We start from the raw sequence: 15,016 nt of genomic DNA on the forward strand, positions 1-15,016 counted from the left end.
ATAGATATTGGTAAAATGAATACATGGAAGGTCGGTAAATCAAGTCTAGTTTTCCCCATCTAGCCAAAAGGTATCGAGAAGCCTTATCCCCAGCATCTTTGAATGCCAGAATCCTTAGCTTTAGGCTCTTATGTCATGTAGCTGAAATTAAAATCCGGGAGATCGGAAAAGTCCCTTTCAGGCTCCTGTTAATCTAAAAGAGATCGGAGGAGAGTTCTTATCCGGTCTCAACTCAAAATTTTAATAACTATTAAATAGAGATCGGAGGAGGGTTCTTATCCGGTCTCCACTCAAAGTTTTAATAAATAACCATTAAATAGAGATCGGAGGAGAGTTCTTATCCGGTCTCAACTCAAAATTTTAATAACTATTAAATAGAGATCGGAGGAGGGTTCTTATCCGGTCTCTACTCAAGGTTTTAATAAATAACCATTAAATAGAGATCGGAGGAGGGTTTTTATCCGATTCTCACACCAAATCTTAACCCGTATGCAAAATAATCTCAAAACTAAAAAATTCATAACGTCAATTCACTAAGGTTGTCTCATTTACTTGTGTATCTGGGTGATCCAAATTCAGCGAGAAATCAAATGTTCCTTTAGCCAAAAGGATTAACATTCCCATTCAAGCCCTCCTAACTAATTTATAAAGAACGCAAAATTAAATCTACTTACCCTTATTAAGGGACGAGGTGGGGTGCCTAACACCTTCCCCACCCGTTTACGGACCCCGAACCTAGAATCTCTATTTTGAAGTGGTTTCATTTTTAATTTATCTTCCCAAATGGTTTTCTTTAGTTTCCCTCAAAACTAAGGTGGCGACTCCTCACTTTTCCCACTTCGGTGAGTGATCGTCCAGGCGACCGCAAAATCCCTTGCGACAGCTTGGCGACTCCACTGGGGATTTAATTTTAACCCCGGTCTAGTGGTCCAAAAGTAGATTTAATTTTGTTAGATCAAATTATAGTTAGATGGGCTCATTCGGCGATGTTTTATACATTAATTATTATTGCTGCTAACTATTTTGTTTGTTTTGCCTGTTCTATTTCCTACAGTGCTCTTCATTTCAAAAAAAAAGGGAAAAAGGGAAAAATGGAAAAATAAAATCCCCCTGAATTGGGAAGAGGTAAAGGTGTCCCTTCACACACTGAACACTCACACAATGTCCTCACACACTATGGTCCTAACCCGGGCTTTCTTACCCTTTTAGGGAAGTAGGAGGGGGTTATGTAGCAGTGCAGTGGGTTTTAACCCGTTAGTATACGTGAAGGATTATGCTCAAATTGAAACTCATTCTATTTACCGTGATACCCGAGGACATTTCCCGACAAAATCATGGGGGTAGAATGGGGCTCTCTTGTTCTGATGAGGGCAATTTGGGAACCCGTGGCTTTTAGAAAATTAGATCCTGAGCTAAACTTTCACAATAGCTGAAAGCCGTAGTACACTACCTTATACGATAGAACTCTCCCGATAGGTAGCGCTCACCCGGTATTAGGAGTCTCCCTACTATAGGACAAAAGGGGCATACTTACTCTTACCCTATTCTGCTTTAATTTCCTTTTGTTCATTTTTTTGAGGGTAATCTTGAATCCTACTAGAACACCTACACATTTTCCTACTTTGATAAATGTATACGTGTCACCACAACAAGTATGATTCAAAATTACCTAATTTGTCTTACTAACGAATTTTCCATGAGCGTTACCAAACCAAGAGTCTGTAAAAGGATAGGTATCATTTTTATCATGGCATCCTCGAGTCAGTCGGCAGAAGAGGCTCAGCATGCTAAACTTTGGTCCAAATCAGCTCATAGGTCGGTCCCCTCGCAAAATGATGTTTCCGAGGCACACGCTAGCTCAATACCTTCACTAGATCTGGATATGATAGAGGTCAGACAGAACAACCTCGAGTGCATCTAATAGATGGAGGTCGCTTCGATCAGGTCAAGGTGCGATTTGAAGAGAATGCGGAAGGATTGCAACCTTAATGCGAGTCAAGGTCCAAATCCGGCATTAAAAGCCATGTTGTCGGTTTGGAATCCTAAGTGCAGGGTATTCTCTTTCAATGACATTGATATGGTTCCCACTATGGAAGAATATCAGGCATTACTAGGGATTCCATACTCATTGCAGAACCGGATCTACCTACACCTTGAGCATAGGCACCTGGAAACGATTAACACATTTGTTGGGCATCCCTTCGGAGGAGGCCAAATCAAAAGCGATCAAAGGGAACACGCATGGATGGTATTGGGCGTACCTCGAAGCGGTTAGATCATTACCTCCAAGAAAGCGGTGGGATCAAGCTTGAGCACTCGCCTTGGGAATCTATGGTGCATACATTCCGGGGCCATTGGGAATCATCACTTGCGGCGCGGTGGAGGTATTTTGGACGATAGAAAGCGGGGATCAATCCGATGCCGCCAATTCTTCTGCAGAGACCACTGTTGACCCTTACACCGCTGCGAGAAGGCGGGGCAAAGGGTCCATTAAGTGTTGTTCTCAATTGTTATACCTTTGGATTATCAGTCACGTGTGTCCTGTGGAGACAAAGGGATTGACTTGGTACCTTGACCAACCTCCCATCGAGAGAATGACCCGGTTAGTAATCAGTCTGAAGAATGAACAGCAGTGGTGGGAACGGATTTTGAGTTTCAATGGCCATAATTACTGTTGGAGGAAGCTGTGGACGTCAGGCCAACCCGTTCTGATCGGTACAGGGGGTAATCAGGCGGTGTCCCTAATTGGAATAACCGGGTATACAAGTTACACTCCGGCATTGGTAATGAGGCAGTTTGGCTCAACACAGTCCGTGATCAACATCAAAGAATACCACCAAGGTCGCTTCTACCATGAGCTCAAGGAAGAAGAAAGGTTGAAAATGGCTCGCAAGTCTTGGGAAAACATCACTCTGATGGAGAGATCACCCAAAGGCCCAAGTGCCTCGGGCGATTATCTTAAATGGAGAGTCGCGGGGACCGAGAACACTCTACTGTAGAATTCAAGGACAGCAACCCTCGCCAAAACGCCCTATTAGAGGAAGCTGATAATCGCCTGGTTGACTCGCTACAAAAGGCAAATACCGAGAACTCACAGCTACAAGAACGAATGAAACAATTGGAGGACCAACAGCAGAAACTTAAGAGAAGGGTGAGAAGACTCAAGGAAGAGGCAAGAGCCGAAAGGATGGAGTTCGAAAAGCAAGAGGTGCAGTGGGAAAAGGAAAAAGACTCTCTTCAAGCTGAGGCCAAAGAAATGAAAGTGCAGAATAGTAAGCTTCAGGAAAAGATGAAATACCAAGAAATACTCATTGAAGAGTATAAGCAAGAAAACAAAAAGAAGAAGCTTGAATTAAAAGAACAAGCACTACTCATCAAAGATATCTTGAAAGAGTGTGCTAAAGAAAGGAAAGAAAGAAAAACAAATTGCTCTCTATCAAGGACCGAAAGAAGAGAACGTTGACCAGTGGAAAAAATGATAGCACAGGAAAACAAGAACTATTACAGATCAAGTGCGCTCACGAAAGCATTCGATCCTGCCAAGCAAGAAGAAAGGTTATATGAGTATCTCAGAAAATGTCATCTCATTATAAAGAACCTCCCAGAGCCTAGGCCGATGTAAAGAATATGGTGTACAAATTATTCAGTTAATGAAATGATTTTTGGACCATTGTTTAGTAAATTTGTGAATGAATAATATGACTCCCGTAGGAACTCCCTCGCTAGGGTTATGTGAAAAATTGAATGCGCTATATGGACAGTATCATAAATGCGCATTCAATCCGTCATTCACGATCAGACTATCGGACGATGCCATGATAAAGTTGATGCGATTGTCCTTTTACAGATTTCAACCTGGCTCTCAAATGCCACTGTATCCTTCGTCCAGACCAGGACTTTTAGTTTCTTTGCAAAATTCAAAGTTCATTTAAAATTTTCTTTTTTTTTTACCCCTCACAGGAAATCAATATTGCTTCAAACAACGCAAGTCTGACCAAGCACACGGTTCAACCTAAGCGAGTGTACTTAACAAGATCTCGAACAAGGAAGATAATGGAAAATCAGGAACAAGTACAGAACCTACAGGGGCAAATCTCCGAGTTGAAAGATCAGCTTTCTGAAATTATGAGACTAATGAAGGAAATGTCTCAGAATAAACCTACTTCAGAGCCTAGCCCACCATTACCTCCTCCGCCTCCTATGACAAATGATCCTCATCAAGCTTCAACTTCTTTTACCTTTCAGTCTCCCATCCCGGACCCGACAATCACTGTCAATCCGGTTACCACAAATAATGACCTACCTTACTCTCATTACCCAACCATTCCAAACACCGACCCTTACCCTTCAAATTCAATCCCTCCAATTCACTTCACCCCTCATCTCCCAACTGGGGGAATATCCCAGGCAGTGGGAGGGGAAAATAAGTCAAAAGAAAGCGAGTCTGCTCTAGAGGAAAGATTGAGAGCAATTGAAGGGCTGAATATGTATGGCTCTGTGGATGTGGCATCACTTAGATTGGTTCCCGATGTGGTGGTACCTCCTAAATTCAAGGTCCCCGATTTTGACAAGTATACTGGGAATTCGGACCCTTGAATTCATTTGGCCACCTATATTGCCAAGATGTCCTCTATGACAGATGATGACAGATTGTTAATCCACTTCTTCCACGAGAGCCTCTCTGGAGCAGCCCTGAGGTGGTGCGTTCAGTTAGATAGGAGCAGACTACGCTCCTGGAAGGATTTAGCCGAGGCCTTTTTGAAGCAGTACAAATTTAACTGCGATGTGGCCCCCACAAGGAGGGATCTTCAGAATCTGGTGCAGAAAGACCGGGAAAGCTTCAAGGAGTATGCCCAAAGATGGAGAGAAAAGGCGGCAGAAGTCCACCCTCCTAGGATCGACAATGAGCTGTGCTCTCTATTTATCGAGACTTTGAAGGCTCCCTACTTCAACTTGACGATTGGGAACACTTCTAACAGCTTCTCTGACATCATACAGGCTGGTGAAAGAATAGAGGCCAATCTAAGAATGGGACGGTTGCAGGAGTTGGCTGAGAACCCTGCCAAGAAGACTGCCAGCTTTGGCAAGAAAAAGGAGGGTGAGGTACATTCTGTCACCCGTCAAAACAATTATTCCCCATTCCCCCAAAACAACTACCGGCCGTATCCTTCCTCTCCTGGCCAAACCATCGCAAACATTCCACCTCCGTTTCCTAATTATCCGCAACCACGCCCACAATATCCCCCACCTACAAATTTCCAACCAAGACCACCTCCTCCTCCCGTTCAACCAAGACCACCACAAAGTAACCCAAGACCTCCAAGGAACCCTGATCCACCTCTTCCCCTCCCTCTCAGTGAAATATACCGATACCTTGTCGGTATAAACCAAATCGTACCAGTCCCCTTGGACCCAATTCAGCCGCCATATCCCAGGTGGTATGATGCCACTGCCCGTTGTGAGTACCATGGAGGGGCACAAGGGCATTCAACTGATAACTGCGGGGCACTCAGAGGGAGAGTGCACGCTTTAATCCGAAATGGGTGGTTGAAGATCGAGGGAAATGGATCCCTCCCCAATGTTACCTCAAACGCACTGCCTAACCACAATGTGGGCAGTGGTATAAATATGATTGAGTCTGAGGAAGAAAGATCAGCACCGGAAGTGGACAAGCTGGTTCCCTACTTTAAGGAGATTTTTGCTGTAGCAATGAGGGAAGGCTACCTTTGCCCTCAGGTAGCGGGATTCGAAGAGAGTACGGGGTGTCCTTACCATGGAGGCGGTGACCATGAGTGCGAGGCGTGAGGGATTCAGGCAAGAGGTCCGGAACTTATTGTCTCTCAAGGTTCTGAGATGCCAGACGAAGTCAAAGACAGAAGAGGGAGTGAACACCACTAGGTTCAGCCAAACTGCTTCTACCTCCAAACCCAGAATCACCTTCTCACCCCCGGTAGCCTCACGCGATGCAGTTATTCGAACTCCGCCTCAGCTCCCCGTCACCAATACTCACGCTGTCCCATGGAATTATAATTTCCAAGTTTTCACTCAGGGAGCGTCAAGCAGTACATCGGCTCCTAGTCTTGTCTCACCTCCGGCACCACCAAAACCATGTTTCGCTCCTCATGAGCACTTCAGGATGACTTATGCTGGACCTGCCAGCGACATTACTCCCCAGACCAGTTCTCAGCCCGTTATCACAACAAAGCCCTCTCCACCTGAGCAAGAAGTCGAGTTTATAACTCAAAGTGGGAGGTGTTACGGGAACGAAGAAAGAGAGAGGAGGAAAGGGAAAGTTGTCACACCCTACCCCTCTGTAAGGCATAACATGATCCCGTAGTATACCTAATGAATTACCAACTCCGTCTACTGATAATCCATTAAATACACTACAAGGGATTTTAAAAACTTTTCTTACTTCTTTTACAGTGGTGAGCACTATTTACAGGTGTGAAAGACTTTGGTGAACTGAAGTGAAACAACTAACTCATTTGATTTATTTGGAATATCTGCAAAAATTTTGGCAAGGTGCCATTTGTATTTTGGACAAAACAGTTCTTCAGAAAACCTGTAAAAAGCACTTCAATATATTTTCAAATCTCAACTCCAACATTTTTATCAACACAACACATTTCTCAAGTCAAATCCACAGTGATTTTCAAAGACTAAGATACAAAGATATAACACAATTTTTACAAGCCAAATAACTCATAATTATTTTACAACTTTACTGTACAACTTAAATTTACAACTGCTCAAAACCAAGAACAAAATATACATACAGTGAATATACATTACAGTACAAAATGCCACATGTGGTATACTCACTATACCCAAAAATCCCTCGCTGGCGATACTAGCAGCCTAACTGCTTTGCCTGTCTGTCTCTCTACCTGCGACAGCAATAAAAGCTATCGCTGAGACAATGTCTCAGTGGTGCACAACATTTACCAAATACAAATTTTAAATCACAATTCATAAATCATATCAATAGTGGATACTTAAAACCATAGTTAAATTCAAGACAATAAATGTCAACAAGAATTTAAACTCCATTTGTTAATATCACAATAATTTTCAATAAGTCAGATCATGGTTGAATTCAATAGACAGTATATGTCAATAAGAGTTTAAATCAATTTCACAATCTCACAATACATAATAACACAATTCGATCAAATAATCAAGAATACGATGTTGCCAATCTATAACACAATTAAGGCCCTGACACAATTTTTCCAAATATGCCGTGTTCTACACCACCACAAGACATGCTCACCCCAATAATCGAAATCAAAGAGGGAGGAATCTCGCTATATAAAGAGAACACATCCAAACTCACCTCGGTGGGAAGTCAAAGAGGAGGAACATAATCATACTCACCCGGACTAATAAGTCAAAGAGGAGGAATAATCACACTCACCCCATTAATGGAGGAGGAACATATTATCGATGTCATGCCAATTGTGAGTCAAAACAATTCCAAACATTTTATTCAAATGATCCGTAAGAATCCAATAAATTTCCAAAGTTATAATTTCATTCACAAAATGGCAACACAATTCGTAATTCACTTCAATTTCCACACAAACCATTTACAGTTCTTATCAATCAATAAGAAACCATCAAATACCATACAAACAAATAATAAAAGTTTCAAAACATTCACAATGATTTTAAATCAATAATTTTACAACAAAAAAATTACCACAATTTAAAACACTCATATGCTAATTGTCAATATTTATTTCAATTGTAAATAATTCAAAAGAAAGCTTGTTGTTGTGCACAAACCTCGATGACTGTCCCCACGATCTGGACTCAGTGTTTCCTTCCCTTTCACTGAGTCTTTGGTAGCGAAACACAATTTGAAGTGTTTGATTACTAATTTAAACCGTCTCTATCGATGGTGTTTGCTACAAAATGCACTGAAGTCAATTATTCACTTAATCACCTAATATACCGACCCTCGTTGCGTTTTAGGTAAATTAGGTTTTAGTGTCGTTAATATGTCACATTTGATAGGGTTTTAGGTTTGGTATGTTTTACCAAAGTCATTTCCTTGCTTAGTGCATTTTAATGCAAATTCTTTGGATTCGAACACTGGTTTGACCTAACCGGACGATCTAGTTCCTCGGTTTTGGGTCTCGGTCGAAACTACAAACTTGTAGATCTAGGTCTTATTGCACGCGGTGCAAAATTTCAGGTCAATCCGAGTTAAGTAGACCAAGTTATGGTCATTACACTATTGCTGGTCAAGTGGTACCATTTTAGGTCAATTTTAGGTCAAATTGGTCAATTCTGGTTCGGCCAGTTTTGGACCCGAACTTGTGCAAGTTGTTTGACTTGCTTATGGTCATTTCTGGGCTTTGGTGTCTTCATAAGACTTGTAGGTATGGGTCTTAACTATTCTTGGTCAAAATTTCAGGTCAATTGGACCTGGTTTGAGTGAGTTATGGCCTAAACACTCACTGCTGCCTAATTGGTCATTTTTCAGGTCCTAATTGCACCTAATCCGAATTGGTCATTTTTTTTGGTCACCTTGCAAGCAGAATTTTGGCATGGTTTCTCAATGAAAGTTGGCACATTTTGTGCCTAGTTTCACCTCAAATTGGTCTCATACCAATTGAGGTTACACATTCAAGGTTATAGGCTAAAATATACACTGCCCTCAATATGCAATTCACATCCCAACTTCAAACACTCACTTACCTTTGCAAGGTTTACTTCCATACCCTACCAAACTGTTTTGGCACATTACCAACAACATTTTCTACATTACATAAGCATTATTTTGGGCAGATTCCAATCACCCTCAACACACCAAATATCATTCACAATTACAATTTCTAAATACCATTACAACCACACCTAAACATTACAAACTTTACATACACTTTACAACATTCATTCACATACATATCATCAATCCTTCTAGGTCAATATTCTGCCCACTCTTCCTTCAATATACACCATCACTCAAGTGTCCACAAGCTGCCACAAACCATTCTTCAACATCCCATTGCCGTACCAATATACAATTTCCCATCCAAGTGCATAAATCACTATATAAACATGAAGTAAATCACTATGTTACTAAATCACCATGATCAACATTATTTCTCATCAATTATGTGCATATTAAATCATCAAAAACGTGACCCCATGGCTGTCCAAAATGGAAACAATAATAACCCTTCAAACTCAAAATTTTCCTCCACCAAACTAACACCCATAACATAAACATAAACTTTAACAAAGAACTTCTCAAAAATGCAAACTTACCTTTAATTGTAAATTGCTAAACCTTCACCAAACTTCTCAAAATTGGTATCAATATCTTCCTTGTGGTGTTTAGACCATTTTTCATGAAAGAACCTAAGTGAATGGAGTTGAAATGGAGAGAGGAAATCAAGCTCAAAGAAAACGTTCATGGAGATTTCAAGGATTCTTCAATTCGGCCATTTGAGAGGATTTGAGGGAGATGGAATTTCAGATGGCATTTTTGAGTTACACCTGCCCCATTACATGTTTAATTTATTCATTAGTGGACCACTCACCCATTTAACAATATAATAAGCCAAATTCCCATTTATTCCACATTTAACCCATTATTTCCACTATTTATTTTAGGTACCACCAATTTAATTTTTCATTTTATTTTCTAAGTGTAATACTATTTATTTTTAATGGACATTTAGGTCAAAAGATACTTCGGGATGTCAAATGACCATAATGCCCCTGTTCGGGTTGCATTCCCGATTTTTCGGTAAAACCGTATTTTGTCTGTTTTTCGATTTCTCACTTTTCTTTGTACTAATTATTTAATTTTTCTTTAATCTTTCTAATGAGATTTATACTTCAATAAGGTTCTATTTATGTCCTAAAAATGTTTTCCAAGGTTCCCCGCAGTCCAGGGCTAGTCAACGGTCCACGCCGTGACTTCCCGGTGCGGTCACCCATCGCTAGGTTTTTCGGCTCGCTTAACTTGGTTACATTTCTTTGCTATGATTTTTCCTTTGTTTTTCTTGTATTTCCTTTTCTTGTATTTCATTATTTTATGTCTCCTCACCCATTTTGAAGTACGGTTCTTGGCATCCTAGCTGTCCGGACAACACTAGTCACCGGAGCAGCAGAACGCACTACCGAACTTAGGGGTGTTACAAAAGTAAAAATGGGAGAGTCATCAAGAAATACAGAAGAGGAGGTTGAGAAAGCAGGGGAAGTAGAGCCTGTTGAGCACAAGGAAGAGGAAGAACTGCTGCTCCAAATAATGAAACAGAGCGAGTATGATGTGGTGGAGCAATTGAGAAAAACACCCGCCCGGATTTCACTGTTATCACTGATCCTGAGCTCGGAAGTCCACCGACAAGCCTTACAAAGAATCCTGGATCAAGCCTTTGTAAACCCCGACATTACTCCGGGGCAGTTTGAGAAGATAGTAGAACAAATCGGGCATCGGCTTTGTAGCCTTTTCTGAAGAGGAGGTAGACCCCGCAGGCTTAGGGCACAATAAAGCTCTACATGTAACTGTGAAGTGTAAGGGTTGTATAGTGGCCAAGGTCCTCATCGATAACGGATCAGCCCTCAATGTACTGCCTAGTGCTAGCTTAGCCAGGCTGCCGGTCGACCAATCATATATACGTCAGAGTGCTATGGTGGTAAGAGCCTTTGTGGTACCGGAGAGAGGTCTTTGGGAGACATTGACTTGCCAATCCAAGTCGGTGCATGTACTTTCAACGTCACATTCGGTGATGAACATTGAGCCGCTTACACTATCTTTGTTGGGAAGGCGTGGATCCATTCTGCGAATCTTTGTTCCTTTGACTTTGCACGGAAGATCAAATACATTAAGGGCGGCAAAATCATCACCGTAAGAGGCGAAGAAGCCATCTTGGTCACCAAGCCGCAATCACTTCCTTATGTGGAAGTGGCCGAGGAATCGTTGGAGAGTTCTTTCCAGGCCCTTGAACTGCAAGATACTGGGAAGGAGGGGGCTATGGCTATGGTGGCCAAAGTGATGTCGAGGAACGGGTATCAAGAGGGGAAAGGCTTGGGCACCGCACTGCAAGGAATCGTGGAACCCATACCGGCTATTCAGAAGATAGGCCGTTGTGGTTTGGGATATGAGGAGGATGCCCTCGTGGATGGGCGGTTCTGGATGAGGAAAATACTTCGGGATCAGAGGTTTGACCAGGAGATGGGAAAGATGAAAATAGTCCCGAGAATTACGGAGATCTTCACTAAACCGGTCATTCAACATCCGGCAAATACAGAAGAATCACCCAATGATCCATCCATAGATGTCATCCAACTGGACTCCTTGTATGAGGCCCTAGTATCGCCAATGGCTGAGGGGCAAGAGTTGGACAACTGGACAACAGAGGATATCCCTGTACTCAATCTCGAGTAAAGTACCTTTGGTTATCAACACTTGATCATTTTGTCCATGGTGACAAGTGTAATACTGTAAATGGACCTTTTCTTATGGCATTAATATTAATGAATTGATAGCGCATTTTAAATCCAATACTCTCTTTCTTTCCTTTTTAATTCCATCCTTATAACACGTTCTATTCTTTATTTATTCAGGACCATTCATCAATTAACACCTAATAATCCAATAGACTCAGAAATCCCTGCAGTTAATTTTGAAATCCCCATAGCGCCATTACTTCAAGTGATTCTGAGGAAGACCTTACACAAGAAGACAGTGAAAAGGATGAGCCCTCCCTCGTGCCTTGTGGAGACGAGACGCACACAATAAACTTGGGCACGGAAGAAGTAAAAAGGGAACTTAAGGTAGTGGAGAATGAAGAATTGGGAGATATGATCAATCTGCTTAAAGAATTCCTCAATGTATTTTCCTGGAGCTATGATGATATGGTGGGTTTGGACCCTCAGATAGTGACGCACAAAATTCCCTTAATTCCAGGAACGATTAGGTGAAGCGAAACTAAGGAGAATGAATCCCCACCGCTCAAGGTTTGGGATGAAGTCAAGAAACAGTATGACGCCGGGTTCTTGGAAGTGGTCAAATATCCCCAATGGGTGGCTAACGTCGTCCCGGTAATGAAGAAGGACGGGAGAGTCAGGGTGTGCGTTGACTACAGGGATCTTAATAAAGCTAGCTTGAAAGACGATTTCCCTCTCCCCCACATTGATGTGTTAGTTGACAATGCTGCGGGATTGGGCAGGTGTTCGTGTATTGATGGGGCATCAGGGTACAATCAGATCCCAAAGGACGAAGAAGACAAGGATAAAATTGCTTTCATCACTCAATGGGGAGTATTTTGCTATCGGGTCATGCCCTTCGGGTTGAAGAATGCCGGGGCTACTTACCAGCGCGCAATGGTCACATTATTCCATGATATGATGCATAAAGAAGTGGAGGTATACGTGGATGATATGATCATCAAATCCAGGGGAGAAGAGAGCCACGTTCAGGTGATGAGGAGGGTATTCGAAAGGCTCAGGAAATACCACTTGAAGCTGAACCCTGCTAAATGCATATTCGGAGCTAGATCGGGGAAGTTGTTGGGATTCATAGTAAGCGAGAAAGGGATAGAAGTAGATCCATACAAAGTCCGAGCTATTCAAGAAATGCCATCCCCAAAAACAGAAAGGGAGGTGCGCAGTTTTCTGGGAAAGCTGAACTACATTTCGAGGTTTATTTCTAATCTCACTACCAAAGCTGAGCCTATTTTCAGATTACTCCGGAAGAACAACTCTACTCAATGGGATTCAGTTTGTCAAGAGGCTTTTGAGAAAATCAAGCAGTATCTGTCAAATCCACGATGTTGGTTCCACTGTGGCGAGCGGGCCTTTGATCTGTATATGGCGATTCAGTGAACTTCGATGGGATGTGTTTTGGGACAACATGATGATACCGAAAGAGAGGGTCATTTATTACCTGAGCAAGAAGTTCAATGATTGTGAGTCAAGGTACTCTTTCTTAGAAAAGACTTGCTGCGCGTTAGCCTGGACAGCAAATCGCCTCAAGCACTACATGTTGAATCACAAGACATGGCTCATCTCTAGGATGGATCCTATCAGACATGTATTCGAAAGCCCATTCGTGCCAGGAAGGATAGCCAAGTGGCAGGTTATACTCTCCCAATACGACATAGTCTACGTGACCCGGAAAGCGGTGAAAGGTAGCGTGATCGCTGACCTCCTAGCGGAAAATCCTATCCAGGATTATGAAGCTCTGGATTTTGAATTCCCTGATGAGCATATTAATGAAGTAGACTGTGAAGAAGAGGGCCCAACCGATGTATGGGAAATGTATTTCGATTTGTCAATTTGTCCGTAATGGAATCGGGTATCTTGGTATCCCCGGACGGAAAACACTTCCCGATAGCTGTCAAGTTGAGATTTGACTGTACCAACAATGTCGTAGAGTATGAAGCTTGTGTAATGGGTCTACAAGCTGCTATCGAAATGAAAATCAGAAAGTTGGAGGTGTACGGAGACTCGGCTCTGATAATTTATCAAGTCAAGGGAGAATGGCAAACTAAGGATCCCAAGTTGATCCCATATCAGAAGTACTTACTGGAGCTAATTAAGGAATTCGAAGAAATCTCTTTCACTCATCTTAGCAGAGACAAGAATCAATTTGCTGATGCTTTAGCTACTCTAGCCGTTATGGCTCAAATGGAAGAAGGGCAGACAACTCGAGCATTGAGGGTTAAAGCAAGGGATGAACCAGCCTACTGCTCCATGATTGAAGAAGAGCCCGATGGAAAGCCTTGGTATCATGACATCCTGGTCTACTGTAGAACTAGAGAATTCCCCTCAGGGGCAAGCAAAAATGAAAAGAAGATGATTCGGAGATTAGCATTGGGATACTTCCCCAGTGGAGAAAGCCTATACAAGAGGAGCTCCAACGGCGAATTATTGAAATGTGTAGATGCAAAAGAGGCAAAGAGAATCCTTTTTGAGACTCATGAGGGAAATTGTGCAACCCATGCCAATGGGCACATGATGGCCAAGCAAATCATGCGACGTGGGTATTTTTGGACCACAATGGAGAAGGATAGCATCGAGTATTTCCGGAAGTGCCATAAGTGTCAGATCTATGCCGATCCGATAAACGTCCCACCTCATAAGCTGTTCAACCTCGTCTCACCATGGCCTTTCGCAATGTGGGGCATCGATGTGATTGGTCCCATCAATCCCAAGGCATCCAATGGACATAGATTTATCCTAGTGGCCATCGACTATTTCTCCAAATGGGTGAAACAGCGTCGTATTCTCACATCACGCAAAACACATTTCTTAAATTCTTCAAAACCAACATCATCTGCCGGCAGGGCCTCCCGAATGCAATTGTCGCTGATAATGCCAAGAACTTGAATGGTCCGAAGGTTCAGAAACTGTGTGATCAATACGAGTCGACATCTCAACTCCTCCCCATACCGTCCCCAGATGAATGGAGCGGTGGAAGCCGCAAACAAAAACCTCAAGAGGATAATTCGGAAAATGACGGTCACATATAGGGATTGGCATGATATGATCCCCTACGCTCTTCACGCATACCGGACTTCAGTGAGGACCTCAACCGGGGCAACTCCATACTCAGCGGTCTACGGGATGGAAGCGATTACCTATTGAGGTCAAAATTCCTTCCTTAAGGATTACGAAGGAATCGAGAATTGATGAATCGAGAATGGATCCGATCAAGGTTGGATCGATTAAACCTCTTTGGGCGAGAAAAGATTAATGACATGTCATGGGCAATTATACGGAGGAGAATGGCTAGGGCATTTGATAAAGGTGTCCGCCCACGCGAATTCCAACCCGGGGACCTAGTGCGAAGAAAGTGCTGCCGAACCAAAAGCGATCCCGGGGCAAATGGTCACCAACCTATGAGGACCCTATGTGGTTAAAAGGCATTTTTGGAGGAGCCTTGATCTTGACCCACATGGGCGGTGAAGAATTCCGAGACACATGAATCTGACAACATCAAGAGGTACTATGCATAAAATGAGTGAAGGATGAAAACCGAAAGGCGTCC

Source organism: Hevea brasiliensis, chromosome 2 (genome assembly GCF_030052815.1).
Source record: "Hevea brasiliensis isolate MT/VB/25A 57/8 chromosome 2, ASM3005281v1, whole genome shotgun sequence".
NCBI lineage: Eukaryota > Viridiplantae > Streptophyta > Magnoliopsida > Malpighiales > Euphorbiaceae > Hevea > Hevea brasiliensis.